This window comes from Octodon degus, unplaced genomic scaffold (assembly GCF_000260255.1).
Source record: "Octodon degus isolate 3935 unplaced genomic scaffold, OctDeg1.0 scaffold00292, whole genome shotgun sequence".
NCBI lineage: Eukaryota > Metazoa > Chordata > Mammalia > Rodentia > Octodontidae > Octodon > Octodon degus.
The window spans coordinates 1,414,110-1,430,876 of NW_004524868.1; the positions used below are offsets into that span (position 1 = coordinate 1,414,110).

Here is a 16,767-nt window from a genome sequence, read left to right on the forward strand (position 1 = left end):
GATTTGTAATAACATTGTTTAGACATGATATATCTGCATCTTGTCATCGGAATAAATATTATGAAGAAAATATGCAATGTATTAATTTTTGTAACTGTCCTACTAGCCTAAACTGAAACTGATTCACTATTATTTTATGTCACTGAAATGAATGAAAAATTTAAAAAGAAAAAAAGAAAATTCATAAACTCAGAGGGAAGCACTTATCTCAGTCCTCCGCTATCCCCTATTACAGTGCATCTATCTGAGGCCAAATATGCAAGCCCAGATCCCACACTAACCTGTGACAACTATTGCTTCAGTCTCACTCTAAAGGATTTCCCTAAGGCAATGCTGTTGAGCCATAGGTGCCCTTTGCTGATACAACTTAACAAATTTAATTGTTGTCTCCAACACTATATTACAAAGTCTACAGGAATTTTTGTAAGAAGAATGTGAGATTCCATAGTGTGGGTTATGAAAATTCAGAACATTTCCGCTATTACATTTCACCATACAGAAGAACCACTTACGTTTAGGGGTGGAGAGAGGAGTATTTTTTTCACCTCATGAGAAGAGAAAGAAATTGGGGTCAGTGCCCTTCGTTGACTAGACAATAACCAGGTCACAACTACTATGGCTGCACATGTTTCTCTCCCCCATGTGAGGAATTCACAGTGCAGCCTCTCTGGAGCCAAAGCATTGAGCAGAGGGCAGTCTAGGAAGGGCTCCTGGAAACACACACACACACACACACACACACACACACACACACACACAATTCTGCAGCCACAGCCCATGCCCCTGCCCCTGGGACTTACCTGAGCACCTCACACCTGCATCTTCCTCATGCTAGCAGTCACTCTGTCCCCAGGGTGCCCTGGCACAGGCCCACAGGGTGGACTCCCAGCCCTGGCACTCTGCATTATCCAGCCAGATGCTTCCATTTCCAGGGCAAAATGCAGCCTCTCCCAGGGCATCCAGGGCAGGGCCACAGCCCAGCTGCTGACACACCACCTCGGCCTCTGCCAGGCCCCAAGATTCATCACACACTGTTCCCCAGGAGCCTTTGTGCCACACCTCTACTCTCCCTGTGCATTTGCCATCACCACCGATGAGCTGCAGCTTCTCTCTGTCTGCAAAGGACACAAGACTTGCTCTTACTGCCCTGGTGGAGGGAAGGAGCCTCTGGGTATTAAAAAGGAGAAAAGAGTTCTGAGGTACCTGTGCAGGGGCCAGAGTCTGGACAGCTCTTTGGTCTTTGCCCTGCAGGAACAGATTGGGGCAGTCTGGGTTAGGGGAGACTGGGCTGCTCCCTAGGCTCCCATGTTCATGTAGATGAAGTGGGCAGGAGATATAACATGACCAACATCACCTGATGTTGGATCTTGACTGATATGCTTTTATTTGGCTTGAGGAGATCTGGGTGATTTCCATTGAGAATTCTGAGCTTTAGTCTCTGGAAGACATCCATACACCCAAGTTTCAATTCCTGTGGTGAAATTTTTTGTTACTACACGTTTGTAGTACATAATGATTACATTTGTTGTGGAGAGTTAGTTGGGGCTAGAGAGATAGATTAGTGGAATAAGTGTTTGCCTGGCAGGTGCAAGGTCCTGAGTTTGAACCCTGGTACCCCCCAAAAAGAAAATATTCTTATTGTGGAGAGTTAGTACATGTTCATAAATATCTTAAGTTTTTTGTTGTTAAAAACCTAGCGGCCAAGGAGATGGTTCAGTGGAATAAGCACTTCCCTGGCAAGCGCAAGGGGCTGAGTTCAATCCCAGGTTCTGCCAAAAATAAATAAATTAATTAATTTTTAAAAACCCTGAAAAGTTTAGTAGTGTAATCAAACTACTCCCAGAAATTTGACAGATACCTTTGTTTTGTTCAACAGTCAACACATATGGAAATTATTCAAATAACGGAACTTAACAAAAAAAGGGTATACAAATGAACGTCCATTTTGTATCTGTGTATTCAAAGTGGTTAGGACACATATATAGTTACATTCTTTTAATGAATAGAATGATTTGTTCTAATGGTGTTTGTAAATAGGATATCAAGTCCGCATCTTGTACAGAAATTAGCCACTAAGATGAATGTATACAGTGTGTTAATTATTGAAACTGTCCTACCGATTTGATTTGAAACTGTCTCATTGCTATTTGCTTATCAATAAAATTATGGCAAAAAAGAAAGTTAAAAAAAATGGAAACATTTTCTCACTGATTTGCTTTGAATTTGAATGTGTTGTTAAGGGCCAGAGAGAAAGCTCAGCTGATGAAGCACCTCCTCGGGGAAGAGCAGAGATCCGCTTTGATGCCCTGCACCACATGCCACATTGGCCCCACCCACAGGTGTACTGAGCTCACCACTGAGACCTGGTGTAATAAAGTATGCCTGAAATCTCAGTGCTGGCGAGGGTATAAATGATGATCACCGAGCTGTGTGGTACCAAATACATTGTTTTAAATTTGTTGTTAAAATTCCTTGAAACATTCCACATAGTGTTAAAAGGACATTCCTTTTCTCTGTTAAAGAACCATTTCTTTCTTTGAGTGACACTCAGAAGTAGTCACCAAGGTTTTTATCTCTCGTTTTGAATGTTGTAATGGTTTGAGAAGTTTTCTTTGCACAGGATCCGCTGAAAACAATTCTGTGGAATTTTGCTAACAAGTGGGATAAGGGAAATGTTAATCAATGTTGATGGCTTTCATTGTTAAGCATTACTACATAACAGAAAAATAATTCGTATTCATTATTCCACTTAATTTTTAATGTAAAATTATTAATTAGGATTAATGGAATGATTTTCATTCTTTAAGAGGAGTAGGAGTAGGAGTCATAAAATGATAGGTACATAGGCAATAGCTAAGTTGTAGAAGAGAAATTTAAACATATTCATCTAGTAGAAATAACACCTGTGATGACACAAATAAAAATAGAACCAAAAAACTACAGAAAACTGAAATGTATATGAGAATGCAAAACAGTATAAAGAAACCAGTCATATACAGATTCTATCTGCTAAAATATGATATTTAGTGTTTATTTACCAAATAATATTGTCAAGGCTCCTGGATTACCTCCAATCTCAGTGATAAGGATTTCTGTTTTGAGCTTGCTCACTCTCAGGTTTGGAGACCTCACTACCTCTCAAGGAATGATATTTTACTTTAAGAAGTATATAATCAACCTGTAGTTTTATGGTTGAATAGCCCTTCAGCCTACACAGAAGAAAAAAGGGAGAACAGAAAGAGGCAAGGAAGAGTGAAAGAGTGAAGCACTGCCTTGTAATATTTATCACCGCATCCGCTCCACTTGAATCTGGATCACACTCATAATACAATGTTAAAAAAACCTAATGATGCATAACATAGAAAGAGACAGAGAGAGACAGAGTGAGTGAGTATGTGTCATGGACAGAATTAAAGGAATGTTCAAAGGAAGTTGAACCATGTTTAAATGCAAAAGCAGGATGGAAGAAAAGAATGAAATCTAAAACTTTCCAATCCTAAAGTTTTGATGGTTCCATAGGTTTAAACTGGAGCCAGTGAAATCTATTTCATTTATCTCAGACTTCAAATATCTTAGAATGATAAGTGTAGGCTATGAAACCATGATGATTTTTCAGAAACACAATGTACTTGACCTTAATAGACAAATCATAGAAAATAGAATATTTCATGTGAAGAAATAAGAAGCCATTTGAAAATTAAGAGTTCTAGAAAGAAATATTACAATTTCAATTCCAATATATACATTTGTGATCTGATAATATAACTATTGGCAGCCAATAAAATTAGCAGCGAGAGTGACAAGTGTTAAAGAGTATTTGTTAGTGACAAAGGATCTACAAACTTCAGTACAGGGTTTCAGGATTAACCATCCAGCAGAAAAGCATAAAAATAAGTAAAAATGTAAAGCTATATTAATAGGCTGAGCTGTAAAGGGCTCAAGTCAACAACGTCTGACATTGCAATTCCTATGGATAACCCACTACTCTTATGGACTACTTGGCTATTTTGGAATATTTTGCTGAATTCACACACCTATAATATTTAAATCACAATGTAATACCCATCTCTAAAAAAACTAAACCAGAAAAGGGGATACAAATGAAGGACTATTTTGTATCTCTCTGTTCAAAATAGTTAGGATAGAGATACAGCTACTTTCTCTTATTTCAATGAACAGAAAGATTTGCACTAGAGTGTTTGTGGACAGGATATCATGTCTTTATCTTATGCTAAGAATAATCCCTAAGAAGACAACAATATGCAATGTATTAATTATTGAAACTGTCCTACTCATTGGTTTTGAAACTGTCTCATTGCTATTTGTTTCTCAATAAAATTATTTCAAAAAACAAAAGTATTTATTATAAGATTATTTATAGGTAGAAAAGTTGAAAACAATTTCAAGTATATAGGAAAACCATTTAATGAAAAATGGCATTTATATATTATGAATGCAATCTTATGCAGTTGCTTTGAAGATAATGTGGAGCTACCTGAAATACTAGTCAGAATAATTTGCTTACTGATGAAAGCCAATTTAGAAATATCATTGAATATATAATTCCAATAGTATAAAAGCAAGTAGAAAGACATCATAAAGCTGTAATTTTAATGGGTAGTGAGTGGTGGCATGCTTCTTGAACCGTTTGGTTGCAAATAATGTTTTTTCAAACAGAAGCATTTGGCAAAACTTTTTTTTGTTTGCAAACCACACTGAGTGACAATCATGTCTTCAGTCATCTTTCCCAAACACACACACACACACACACACACACACACACACACACACACAATGTAGCCATCTTTTACAAATTCATAGAACAAATTTAGTTCATGAATTAATGAGCCACTGTATAAGTTGGGACATTTTTGTGCACAAATGGAGGATCTAGAAAATGATCTTTCTCATTTATTCATCCTATTCATGTCACAGGAATGTGACTGGACTGGTGGAAATGTGCTATGACTGACTTGTCCTTTTTCGTTTTTATATGCTTTCCTTGGTACAAAATAGTTTTCAGTGAAATAAAAAGGCAATACTTTCAAAGCCTAAAACAAATTACTTAAGTGAACACAATGTTTTCAGTATCAAACATGTGCAAGTATACCAAGTGCAGACATGGCCAGTGCAGGGCAGAGAGAAGAAGGTTGGCTGCATGGGAAGTGGAGCCTAAAAGCAGAGCCTCATCTAATATCTCCTTTGTGCCTCCAGTGCTCTTTTCCAGGCAGCACCAAACAATCCTATAGAACTCACACTGATGAGCCCTGTTTATGTTATTTACACTCATACTAAAACCAAAAGTATGGATTTCCACACATCAATGAGAATCCAGTCCCTGGAGAAATTCAAAGAGTTCCCTCCCTCATTCTTATAAAAACCTGAGGAATCTATCAAGCTGACAACATATCTCCTTTCAATTTTGCTAAATAAGTTAATTAAATAATCCTGTGACATATTTTGCAGCTATTTTTGTTCCAGTGATACACAAGTATTTGTGCCAATGTCACTTTTTAAATGCATGTCAACATCTCCCACATTGATACACCAACTTGTAATAAAAATGAATATATTTCTAGAATTGAATAGAGAGGATATTATAAAAGAAAAACAGCACAGAAAAGGGAACCAGTGAATTCTGTTGAAGAATGGTCTTACAAATTAACAACAAGTGATGTTTCCTGAGCTGAGATGGCAGGGAGACAGAAGAAGATTTATTTATTTAGTTAGGTTTTTGTTGTTGTTGGATTTTTTTTTTCAGAACTTGGGATTGAACTCAGACTTTTGCACTTGCCAGGCAAACACTTCTACTGAGACGCCTCACTGTCCTTTTTTCTTTTTTTTTTCTTTGCAGTAAGAAGGATTGAACTCAGGACCTTATGGTTGCCAGGCAAGGGCTTATTCTACTGAACTATCTCCCCAGCACAAGATATTTGTTGAGAAAGACAATACAACTTACTATGTAATTGAAGGACAAAAGAAATGGAGAGCAGAGGTGAACTGAGCCTAAGTACTAGGGAATGTAAATGGCATTAACTAAAATGGGACAATAGCAAAAAATGAAAACTTAGAGTCAAGGATTGTGTGTGTGGTAGTAAGCACCATACATTGCAGACCAAATTCTACATGCCCATTAGATATTTAAGTGACAATATGAATTAGCAGTAAAATGCATAAGTTTTGAATTTAGGACAGAGTTACACTTTGGAGGTTTGTAACTCTAGGTTTCACTCTGATGATAACCGCTAAGCCCATGGACCTCAACAAGATATCTTAGGAAGAGTGTAGCTGTGGAACAGCATTTTATGAGGTGGATAGGAGAGCAGGTCTAAACCCAAAATTTGAAAGAAAAAAAAACAGTAAAAATTCAGAAAGATAAAATGAAAAGTCAATTCAAAAAGATAAAGTTAAAGAGGGACAAAGAAAAGAAAAATCCCATTAGTAGACCTTTGATAGAAGTTAATGGGCACCAGATGCAAAAATATAGATTTTTTGAAAGAGTTTGAACCTGAAACTTTTATTCCCCAAAGAATCTTGAGACAAAAGCACCATTTAAGAATGGATGCTTTAGGGGTCGGGGAGATAGCTCAATAGAATAAGAACTTGCCTGGCAAGCACAGGGTCCTAAGTTCAATCCCTGGTACCAGACCAAAAAAAAAAAAAAAAAAAAGAGTGGATGCTTGGCTTAAAGGAGCAAGATGCACAAAGCAGATAATATAAAGAAAAATACCATTCTTTGGCAAGTGTACATGTCAGAGAAGCACTCTAGAAATGTGTTAATAGTGTGGAATAGACATCAGAGACTGCACCCATGAATTAAAAACTACTGTAAGCTACTTATACATCATTAAAAGATAGTTGCACACTACTTGGGTGTTATTTTAACCTAAAGATAACTTCACTTATTCACTTATGTACAGATGGGTCAAAATAAAGAATAATAGAATTTTAAGCCCTAACTGCTCCTTTAAAAAAAAAACAAATGAAATTTCCAGTAGAGTTATATAAATTAATTGGATGTTATTCACTGCTTCCATTATCAAGTCTAGTACAGGCAAGTAAATTCTAGAAGATTATTTTAATTCTTTATATTTCAATGAAAAGGAAAAGGAGTGGAAGTAGTGAGTACTTCTCCACTAGGAAAAGCCTTCTAGTGTTAGATGAACTTCTCTCATACCACTTAGAGAAATATGTACAAATATAAAAACATGTGATCTAGTTAAAATTGGTCAGAACAAAGATAAGGTAAAGATGAAAGAATAATGTTATAAGGAGAAGAAGACATAGAGAAAACAAAATAAGATCTCAAAGATGCCTCAACTACTGTTGGTCAATGATATAGACTTAGACTGAGATATAGTAGAAGTAAGATTCTTAAGGAATGGGATATTCAATGCACTGATAGGCCGGGATGCTGTCTCTCTTGTATTTAATTGTCAGAGGTCTAGTGTTTTCAGAGAACAGATTAAACAGAACATGGAATGATGGGAAGATTTCAATTATAAAGAAATTGGAAGATGACATGCTTGAAACTCAGGCAAGGCACCATGGAATATGTTGTGTCAGGTGGGGAAAGAAATAGCATTAAAATGAGAAAGACCAGGATGACAAACAGCTACACCCCAGAAGTTTGAGTCTCTTATAAGAGAAACTCAATATGAAAGTGTGGAGAAACTAGTTTCCCAACTTTTCCCCAGTTCCTTGTGATGAAGCAGAACCCCCCCCCCCAAAAAAAAAAAAGAAATGTGTTTGCAGCAGGATTGTTGATGATATTGACAGTTTTTTTTGTAATTTCACCCTCTGTTACTTCCATTTTAGATAATCATGTGTCATTCCCACACACACCCTCTGCTCTGCCCTTGGAAGATTTGTTTAGTATCTTAGAGACAAAATATTTCCCCATCAGTGCTTACACTGACCAAGTAATCTCTACAATTTTCCTTGAATGAATCCTAATCATCCTTCACGGTTTAATCTAAAGATAACTTCATTTATTCATTTACGTACAGATGGATCAAAATAAAGAATAATAGAATTTTAAGCCCTAACTGCTCCTTTCAAAAAAACAAAAGAAATTGTCAGTAGAGTTATATAAATTATCCTGCATATAAACATAAATATCTTTTTGCCCACTTTTTTATCCACTTCCTTATTCCAGTTATTTTCTGGGTTTTTTAAAACAATTTTGCACATTCATACCCGGTAACCTAGTAACTAATGTAAAGATAAAATGCAGAATGAATACAATAATATTCACTGTATTAATATTGTAACTGGCCTACTTTTGAAAGTGTTTAATTGGTATTTTATATTTTTGTCATTAAAATGAATAAAAAATTAAAAGAAAATTTTAAAACATAATAAAATATAAAGATAAAATGGAATAGAGCAACCATTGTTGATTTCCTATTACTTTATTTAGAGAAATTTTTTATCATTTCTAATTTTCTTTTCACTATATTATATTCACTAAAAAGAAAAGAAAAGGAAAAAAAGAGGGATCAAGTAGACTTAGATTTCACACTTTGGTCAAAATATACTATAAGATTCTACACTCGTATTTAATTTTATCTAGCCTCAGCCTACATATTTGAATTAAATGAGCATCACAAGGTTAGACAGCAATTTCTTGTGAGGATGAAATATTACATGTAAAAAACTGAACAAAATAGTAGCAGATTTTAAGTGATTTATATAACTAAGTTTTGATGTTCCACCCTCTGGACTGACACAAGAATAGAGATTTGACCCAAGGAAACAGTAGATTACCTGCACATGTAATATAAGCTTCATCCCTTGGCAGGCAAGACCTGGAGTTCCAAGTGTCAGAAGGACACTGCCAGAGAGAAACATCAGTTTTCTGACACTGGATTCCATCCACCCAATGGGATCTAGAACCTTCCCTGGCAGAAACAGAAGTGTTGAGGGTCCCAGTGTCCCCACAGCCAAGCTGTCTGCAGATCACTGACAAGGTCATGTCTTCCATGGGGCTGCGACAGACACTGCCCCAGGTCCCATTGTAGAAAACCTCCAGCCACCCAGCACATTCCTGGTCCTCACTCACCACCCGGAGGGCCAGGAACTCTGAAACAGAAAGGAGAAAGGACACAGGGAGAAATCAATACTTAGTGTTCTATTGTTTCTTTAAACCTAAGTGGTGAATCCTCACTGCTAATCTGCTTAAAAAGCTCTCATTAAGTGGAAAGACTGAAACTTCTATCCTTGTTACTTGTTTTGCAGATTTAAACCTGTGATTTTTTTTTTCTGCCAGAATAATGTCATGGGCAATGAGTAGAAATCCTGTGCCAAGAGATCCGATGAGAGGAAAGCTAAGTTTTATTTAATTAATTAACATCACACAGACCATGGGAAAAAGAATGTGGATGGTCACTGGGGAGCAGGCCAAAAGGCTGAGCCCCAAAAATGTACACTTTCTAATCCTTGTAGCCTATCAATGTTGCCTCACACAACTAAAAAGCTTTGTAATGAGGATTAAAATAAGGATGTTTTGACTTGGGAGATAGCTTGGTGGCCTAAGGAACCACCTGGCATGTGGTTCCTTAGGCCACCAAGTTTAATCCCAAGTTTAATCCCAAGTTTAATCCATGGTACAACATGCCACACTGGCCCTGAAACTCAGTGGTGGCACACACCTGAAACAGGTAAACTGAAGGGTATCCCTTCAGTTCTGCTGGGCTCTGTAGAAAATGAACTGCTGAGATACAGAGTTGAGAAGGAAGTAACAGATCTTTACCTGATGTAGGAGGAAGTGACAGCACCACATTTGCTCTCCTTGAAAAACAGGCCCTGGCAAGGAACATACTTTAGGCAACAATTTCAACCTAAACCTAGGGCTAAGACACTATCCTGGAAACCCTCCCTCTCCATCCAAGACTAGACTGTGTGAGCAGAGACCTGAGCAGATGACTCCTGCATCCTCCTTGTGCCAGCAGTCATGTTGTCCCCAGCCTTGGGAAGGACAATTCCACACATGGGACTCTTCTCCTGTGCAGTTCAGCTCATCCAGCCAGACGTCCCCTGATCCCTGCCCAAAGTGAGCAGACACCGTGGCATTGAGGGCCACTCCACAGCCCAGCTGTCTGCACACCACATGGGCATCACTCAGGTCCCAGCTGTCATCACAGATGGTACCCCAGGAGCCCCAGTGAAGGATCTCCACTCTCCCAGAACAGCGACCGCACCTATCCATGAGGTGCAGTTGTCTGCTGTCTGAGAAGAGATAGAGTCAGGTCAGTGGTGCTGACATGGGAAGGAGCAGGTTCTGTCCTGGGGATGTCCTCACCTCTGGAGTTCAGTCAGGTTGTTAGAGGCTGCAGAGCTTGCTGGGTCAAAGATGGAATCATTGCCTTGGGGCATCAGCTGGGTATGGTTTCCTGCAGAGAAGGTGAGAGATCAAAAAACTGAGTTACACCAATGACAGTCTAGTGCTGGCATCTGGGATGGCATCTGTGATATAGGTGCAATGATTTCCTGTTTTCAGGCCTCATTTTCTGCATGGAAATTTCTGCTTCTGACTATGTCAAACCTTTCTGTTATATAGTCACATAAGCTATCTCTTTCTTACTATTGATTCAGAATTTTTTTATTATTTGCAGCAATAAAGCATAAAGAGGTAGAGAATATAACAAATTAATATTGGAAAATGTGGGCAAATGTGATTTTGAAATTATTATAAAATCAGTAGCTGACAATTTAATTAATCAAGAAAATCCATGAAAAATAAATTTGAAAACATGTCAAAGAGAATTTTTTATTTCCAGAACATTACTGTACAAATAATGGTGGCACAAAAAAACATAAAAGTGCCAGTCATAAAGGCCATGTTGTAATTCTAGGTATCAGGAGGCTGTGACATTAGCACTACAGTGAGTTTGAGGCCAACCTTGGCTACATGCTAAGTTCAAGACCAGCCTGAACTATATACAGTGAGACCTTGACTCAAAAATAAACAAATGCTTAGCAAAAATTTGTTTTCACTAATAGCCCTGATAGTAATTAAAAACCTAACCTATAAATAATTTCCAAATTTATATATAAGGCACATCTAGTCTCAATCAAAATACTTTCTTTTTTGGTGTTAACTATGAAAATATTATGCTAAATTTTATGCATAAATGGACAAAACCAGTAAAGACCAACATACTTAGCAAGAAAAGCAACAGAATTAGAATAGCCATTTCAATTTCACTGAAGTTCCTCAAATGTGCTATAATGTTATGGCAAGTGAAGGAACATGATGTTGGTTCAAGGATCAACACATGACAGAGTGACACAGAACGGAATATAAGGACAAACTCAGACTCAGGAGAGCTCAGTTTATGACACAGGTGGCCTTGTTGAGGAAAGAAGAACCTCTACAGGAAATGATTCTGAGTCAATTGGGTGCAAAAAAATGATACACGACTTTTCCTCAAACCAATAAATAATGCCCAATAACATTTCCACAAAGACTGCATAAAAAGAAAATTAATAACTACCTTTGTGGTTAGAACAGCTTTTAAGAATATGTTTGTCATTATGGGCACTTTTCTTGAACACAATGAAGGAACACAGTATATAGGTAACAGTTCATAAATTGTGTGAAAATTGAAATTAAGAATTTGAGTTGCATATCATAGTGCACATTGGTAATCCTAGCCCTCAGGACAAGAAGGCAGAATTGCAAGTTAAACCCCAACATAAGCTACTAAGTGAGATCAGAGCTAGTTTGGATTACACAGTTAAAAGCATATCTCAGAAAATAAAACAAGAAAAAAGGAATAACAGTTTGACTTTGCCAAGAATAAAACATTAGAAGAATGAAAATAAAAAAGGTTAGTGATTAAAAATGCAAATAAGTATGTTCAGCAAAGGTCAAGGCCCAGGTAATTTATATCACTATAGTTCGTAATAGTTACAATATAAAGGCAACTCAAATCTCTGCCATCAGTTGGCAGGATCAGTTCATGTATATGTGTCCACTCTCTTGAATATCCAAGAAGAATGAAATTCTGCTGCAAGAGCACAGGGAAATTCCAAAACATAGGTGAATTCAGTATATGAATTAATTCAATGAAATTAGAAACAAAAGGAAAATCTAATGGATCATTTTGCATAAACATCAAATCTGAGTAAAACGTTTCTGGTTAGCAGATTTTAAAATGTCTTCCTGTGCAGAAAAGGAGAGCATTGCATGTGAGGGTGAGATGTTCAGCTGATTTCTGTGTTACTAACACTGTTTGCTGATCTTCACTGACATACTTAACAGAGTTTTACATCTACTTTTACACATTTTTCTTAAGAAATATATGGCCAAGTTGACACCTGGAATTGCAGCACACAAGAGGCAGAGGTTGGAGAATCAATATGAATTTGAGTCCAGCCTGAACTACATAGTCAGACCTGGACTTAAAAAAATACTAAATAAATAAAAACAACAATGCCTTTAAAAATCTTTCCATTAACACTCCTTTATCTGACCTGAAAGAGGAATAAACATCATTCACCACTGAAAATTTCACTTTGAACACAGTTCTCCCTGTTGTCTGCTGTGAGACCTGTTACTCCAAGAGAATCCTGACCCCCCAGTAACCCTCATCACTCTCTCACCTGAGCAGACCACTAAGGCTGTATTCCCATGAGCACAGGGAGAAACACCCAGGGCCATCACAGGGCAATTCCACAAGTAGAACTCTGCCCCAGAACAGTGGAAGGTGTCTCTTCCTATCTCACCACCTCTTTCCACAAAGTACGCTCCTCCTTTTGGGGTGGAGATGGCAACTCCACAGCCCAGCTGGAGGCACACAACATCCGTATTGGCCATACTCCAGTGGGAAGAGCAGAGCGCTCGCCAGCCCACAGAGGTGTTCACCTCCACCTGGCCCTCACACTGGGAGGTACTGTTTTTTATGAGCTGGACTTCAGTGAACTCTGGGAGGAGAAAACAGATTTTCAGCAACATTTCTCATTCTTCCTACTCACAGGTTTTCCAAGAGGCTAAAACTCACCTGAACAAACAATTTCAACAGCTCCACCATGGTGGCAGCTGCCTCCAGTACAAGGTGCTCTGGGGCAGAACCAGAGCTCAGGCTCCTGCCCTTCGCACCTGAACTTTTCACCACACACCTGTGGAATGACCTCTCTAAAAGGCACATCCCTCACAACAGAAACAGCTTTGTCACACTCCAGCTCTGCACGGATGACTTGGGCGGTGGCAAATGTGAAGTTCCTATCAGACACTGGAATCCAATCTCCTTCAGGATTCACTTCTGCTTACCCTGAGCAGGGTCCTTCTCCTCCATCCAGGTGCACAAATCCTAGGGAAAAACCCAGAAAATGAAAGTCCTGATCTGGAAATAGGATCTAACGTTCCAGAGGCAATGAATTAAAGGATTTTCTTTGATTTCCTCCCTAGAATACAGTGTGTGAATATTAAACATTTGGTGTAAGAATGGAACCTGCATAAATGCATGCTTAAAGAAAACTTTGGAGATATTTTTAAAGTCAGTTCACAGTGGCTGAAGCCTATTGTATGGTATATGATGGCATGTCTTTACATTCATTAGAACACATTATCCTACTAAAAGGATATATTTCTGTGTGGCCCTCTGCACTTCTTCACAATTTAAATTTACATACCAAAGAGATATATGAAATGGAGTGACACTGAAGGAAAAGGTAATTTAATGTGACTAAAATAGTCTGAGACTTTTAGATCATGCTTTCTATTACAGAAGATTAAAAGAAAATTTGGAACCTGAATCAGTAGTGTTTGCAACATGTTCATCTTTCTTTTCTGATTTGTCGGTCTTGTTTTGAAGGGATATTTTGTTACTAATGTGTAGTTTGAGAAATTATCAGCTGGTGCAGATGACTTCTAAACAAGCAATTTCCAGTATGATTTCATAGCCGTAGGGAACCAGCTGATTACAGAAATTTTATATAGCAACATTTATACTGAGGAAGTTGGTTGTTAGGTTGGAACTCACAGTGTTTCACATGTTAGGAGAATGCTTACAATTAAGCATGCCTCAATCCTAACAAAGAATTTCACCAGAAATTTCATTTCTAAACATGTTCAGAAAGGTTTTGTTTTCAAAGCAAACCACTAATTAACAGCACAACTATTAATTTACTGTCTTAAAATGGTGACTTCACACATTCTAATTAGATATACACTTATTTTTCTCACACACAGGTGTGGTAAATTGAAGTCTGGATTCTTATATATGTCTGTAGTTTTATTTTATTGATTTTTTTTTCTTCTGGATCAAAACAGCTGCCATGAATGTGAGACATTTTTTCGTGAGAAAAAATGTATTTTACTTCAATGTGTCAGATGTTTAAGTCCACTCTCAGGTTGCTCCAAAGAAGAACCCTCATAGTAAAATTAAGCTCAACTTTCAGGCTCCCAAGACACAATGTAATTGGTAAACATTCTCATTTCAAGTGGAAAAATAGAAGAATAGAAATAAATAGGATCAAAACAAGTAAAATCCCACAGGTCAGATATCCTACGCTGTGGTTCCATGACCAGCATCCAGGCAATATGGTGATGTGCAATGAATTTCAAATAGCTTGGGAAGCCTCACCTCTTGGTATATGTAGGAATTCTATGTGTCCTTACTCCCATTCTTCTCAAAGAAATCCTCAAATACACTTTTCTAATAACTTTGATCCCCCCAAACACAATGTCATTTTATAATTTAAGTATATTAATTTCTCATTGCATCCAGCATTGAATTGGTGGCACAGAACTCAATGTCCTTCAAAAGTTTCAGTGCACAGTGTTGTTTTGAAATAATGTAGAAAATATTTTTAAATGTAATGATGAAAGGAGAACTTATGACTCTGGCTCTGTCCACATTTCTGCATCCATTCCTTTCTAGTGCAAAGAATACTAGCATCTGAATCTGCAAAGGAGACTTGTCACTTTGAAATAGTCCATGAATTCTTAAGTAATTTTTGTTTAATCCTATCTGTGGTGAATATTTATAGACTGCCCTAATGCAAAATGATGTGCTATGCTAATACATGATGAAACAGTCAAATTGACCAGAAAACTATAACTACATTCACATTCCTCCCTTTTACAAACTCATTGCTGGGCTGCCAGAATCTCCAACAGAAGGTCCAGTGGGAGGGACTGGCTGCCAGAACCTCCACTGGAAAGGCCCACTGTGAGACTGTGTGGCAGAACACCCTGCACAGAAGACAGGGGCAAGATCCAGCCAGCTACACCAGGAGCAAAAGATCTAGCCAGTGGGACACAAGAGGCTGCAGCTGGGCAAGAAGAAGCCCAATACACAAGCAGACACAAGCAATGCCCAGTTAGACAAGTTTGAACTTTGAAGATCCAGACCCCATAAGCTGAGGCACACTGCTTGACCCAGATCTATGAGAACATTCTTTTGAGAGAATGGTGGCAACAGGTAATTGGGGTGACTAGTCTGCCTGGAGTCCAGGTACATAAGGGGAAGTGACCAGATGAAAAAAGGGAACTAATTTAGATACAAATTCATAATTTATTATCAACTGAACTATACAGTCATTGTTTGCTCTTATGTTTTAACATACAAGCCCATTAGTTACAAAAGTTTGTCAATTGCTAAATCTCACTACCAATTATTAGTGTTGCTAATTGTAGCATAGTAAATAGAAAATTATATTTGACTTATCCACATGATCTCTCTTAGGTAATAATATCAGAAGGCGTTTGGGTAATAACTGCATCAAAGCTTTACACCAAAGGTAAAAGGTCAGTGTCAAACAGAAACTGATATCTCACTCTCAGTCACTAGAGATGGCAAATCCTTGGGACACACATAAGGGAAGAATTTTTGACAAAAAAAAGACACCTAAAGAACAGGTTCTGGTCATAGTGATATAACTAAATACTATCAAACTTTCACACAAAAAAATCACAGAAATCAGTATTTCTGAAATATAAAATGTCAGAGGCACAAAACATATTCTCAGGCACTGAGCACACCCAGAACAAATTCAAGTGACATTAGAATAGGAGAAATTGAAAGTCACATACCTGTTCTAAGGGAATGAACAACTGGGATGAAGAAAAGGAGAAAAGAAACAAAGAAAAGGGGGGGAAGCATATATGTATACAGAGATAGCTTGGATAGTTGAACTGCTGATTTCTGCCAACTTATTGAAAGAAAGAGTTAACTCATAAATTTATTTTTCTCTCCTTTCTTGTTAATTTTTTAAAGGACATTGCATGCTTATATCTGGAAATACCAACAAAACTGATGACAAGAAGATGCAAAATAACAACCTCTGTTGAGTTAATGAAATTCTGAATTACTCCCATTTTTTTGCTACTTTATTCTCTTTTTTAAAAATTGGTATTAGCAGGCTGGTCAAATAACTCAACAGATGAAAGAACCTACGAGCAGGCGCAGGGACTGGGAATTCAATCTCCTGGGCTGCTGTGCCAGCCCTGGCCCTGGGGCATGCTGAGAGAATGATTGAGAATGGGCTTGATAGGCTGTAAACAGGCAGATCACTATGAGTCTGATCTAGTAGTGAGACCCTGAACACCCTGTAGACCCTTCCCTAAAATAAAAGGAAAAAAAGATGATTTTTTAAAAATTTGGTACTAGGCTGGGGAAAAAACTCAGCATCCTGAACACCTTCCTGGAAAGCACAGGTCCTGTGTTTGATCCCTGGTTAAAAAAAAAAAAAAAAAAAAAAAAAAAAAAAAAAAAAAAAAAAAAAAAAAAAAAAAAAAAAAGAGAGATAATTCAAAAA

General features: G+C 37.6%; 1 pseudogene; it reads right to left on the bottom strand.

Moving 5' to 3' along the window:
• Positions 1–134: 134 nt before the first annotated feature.
• LOC101587301 overlaps positions 135–16,767 on the bottom strand; it is a 31,150-nt pseudogene continuing 14,517 nt past the window's right edge.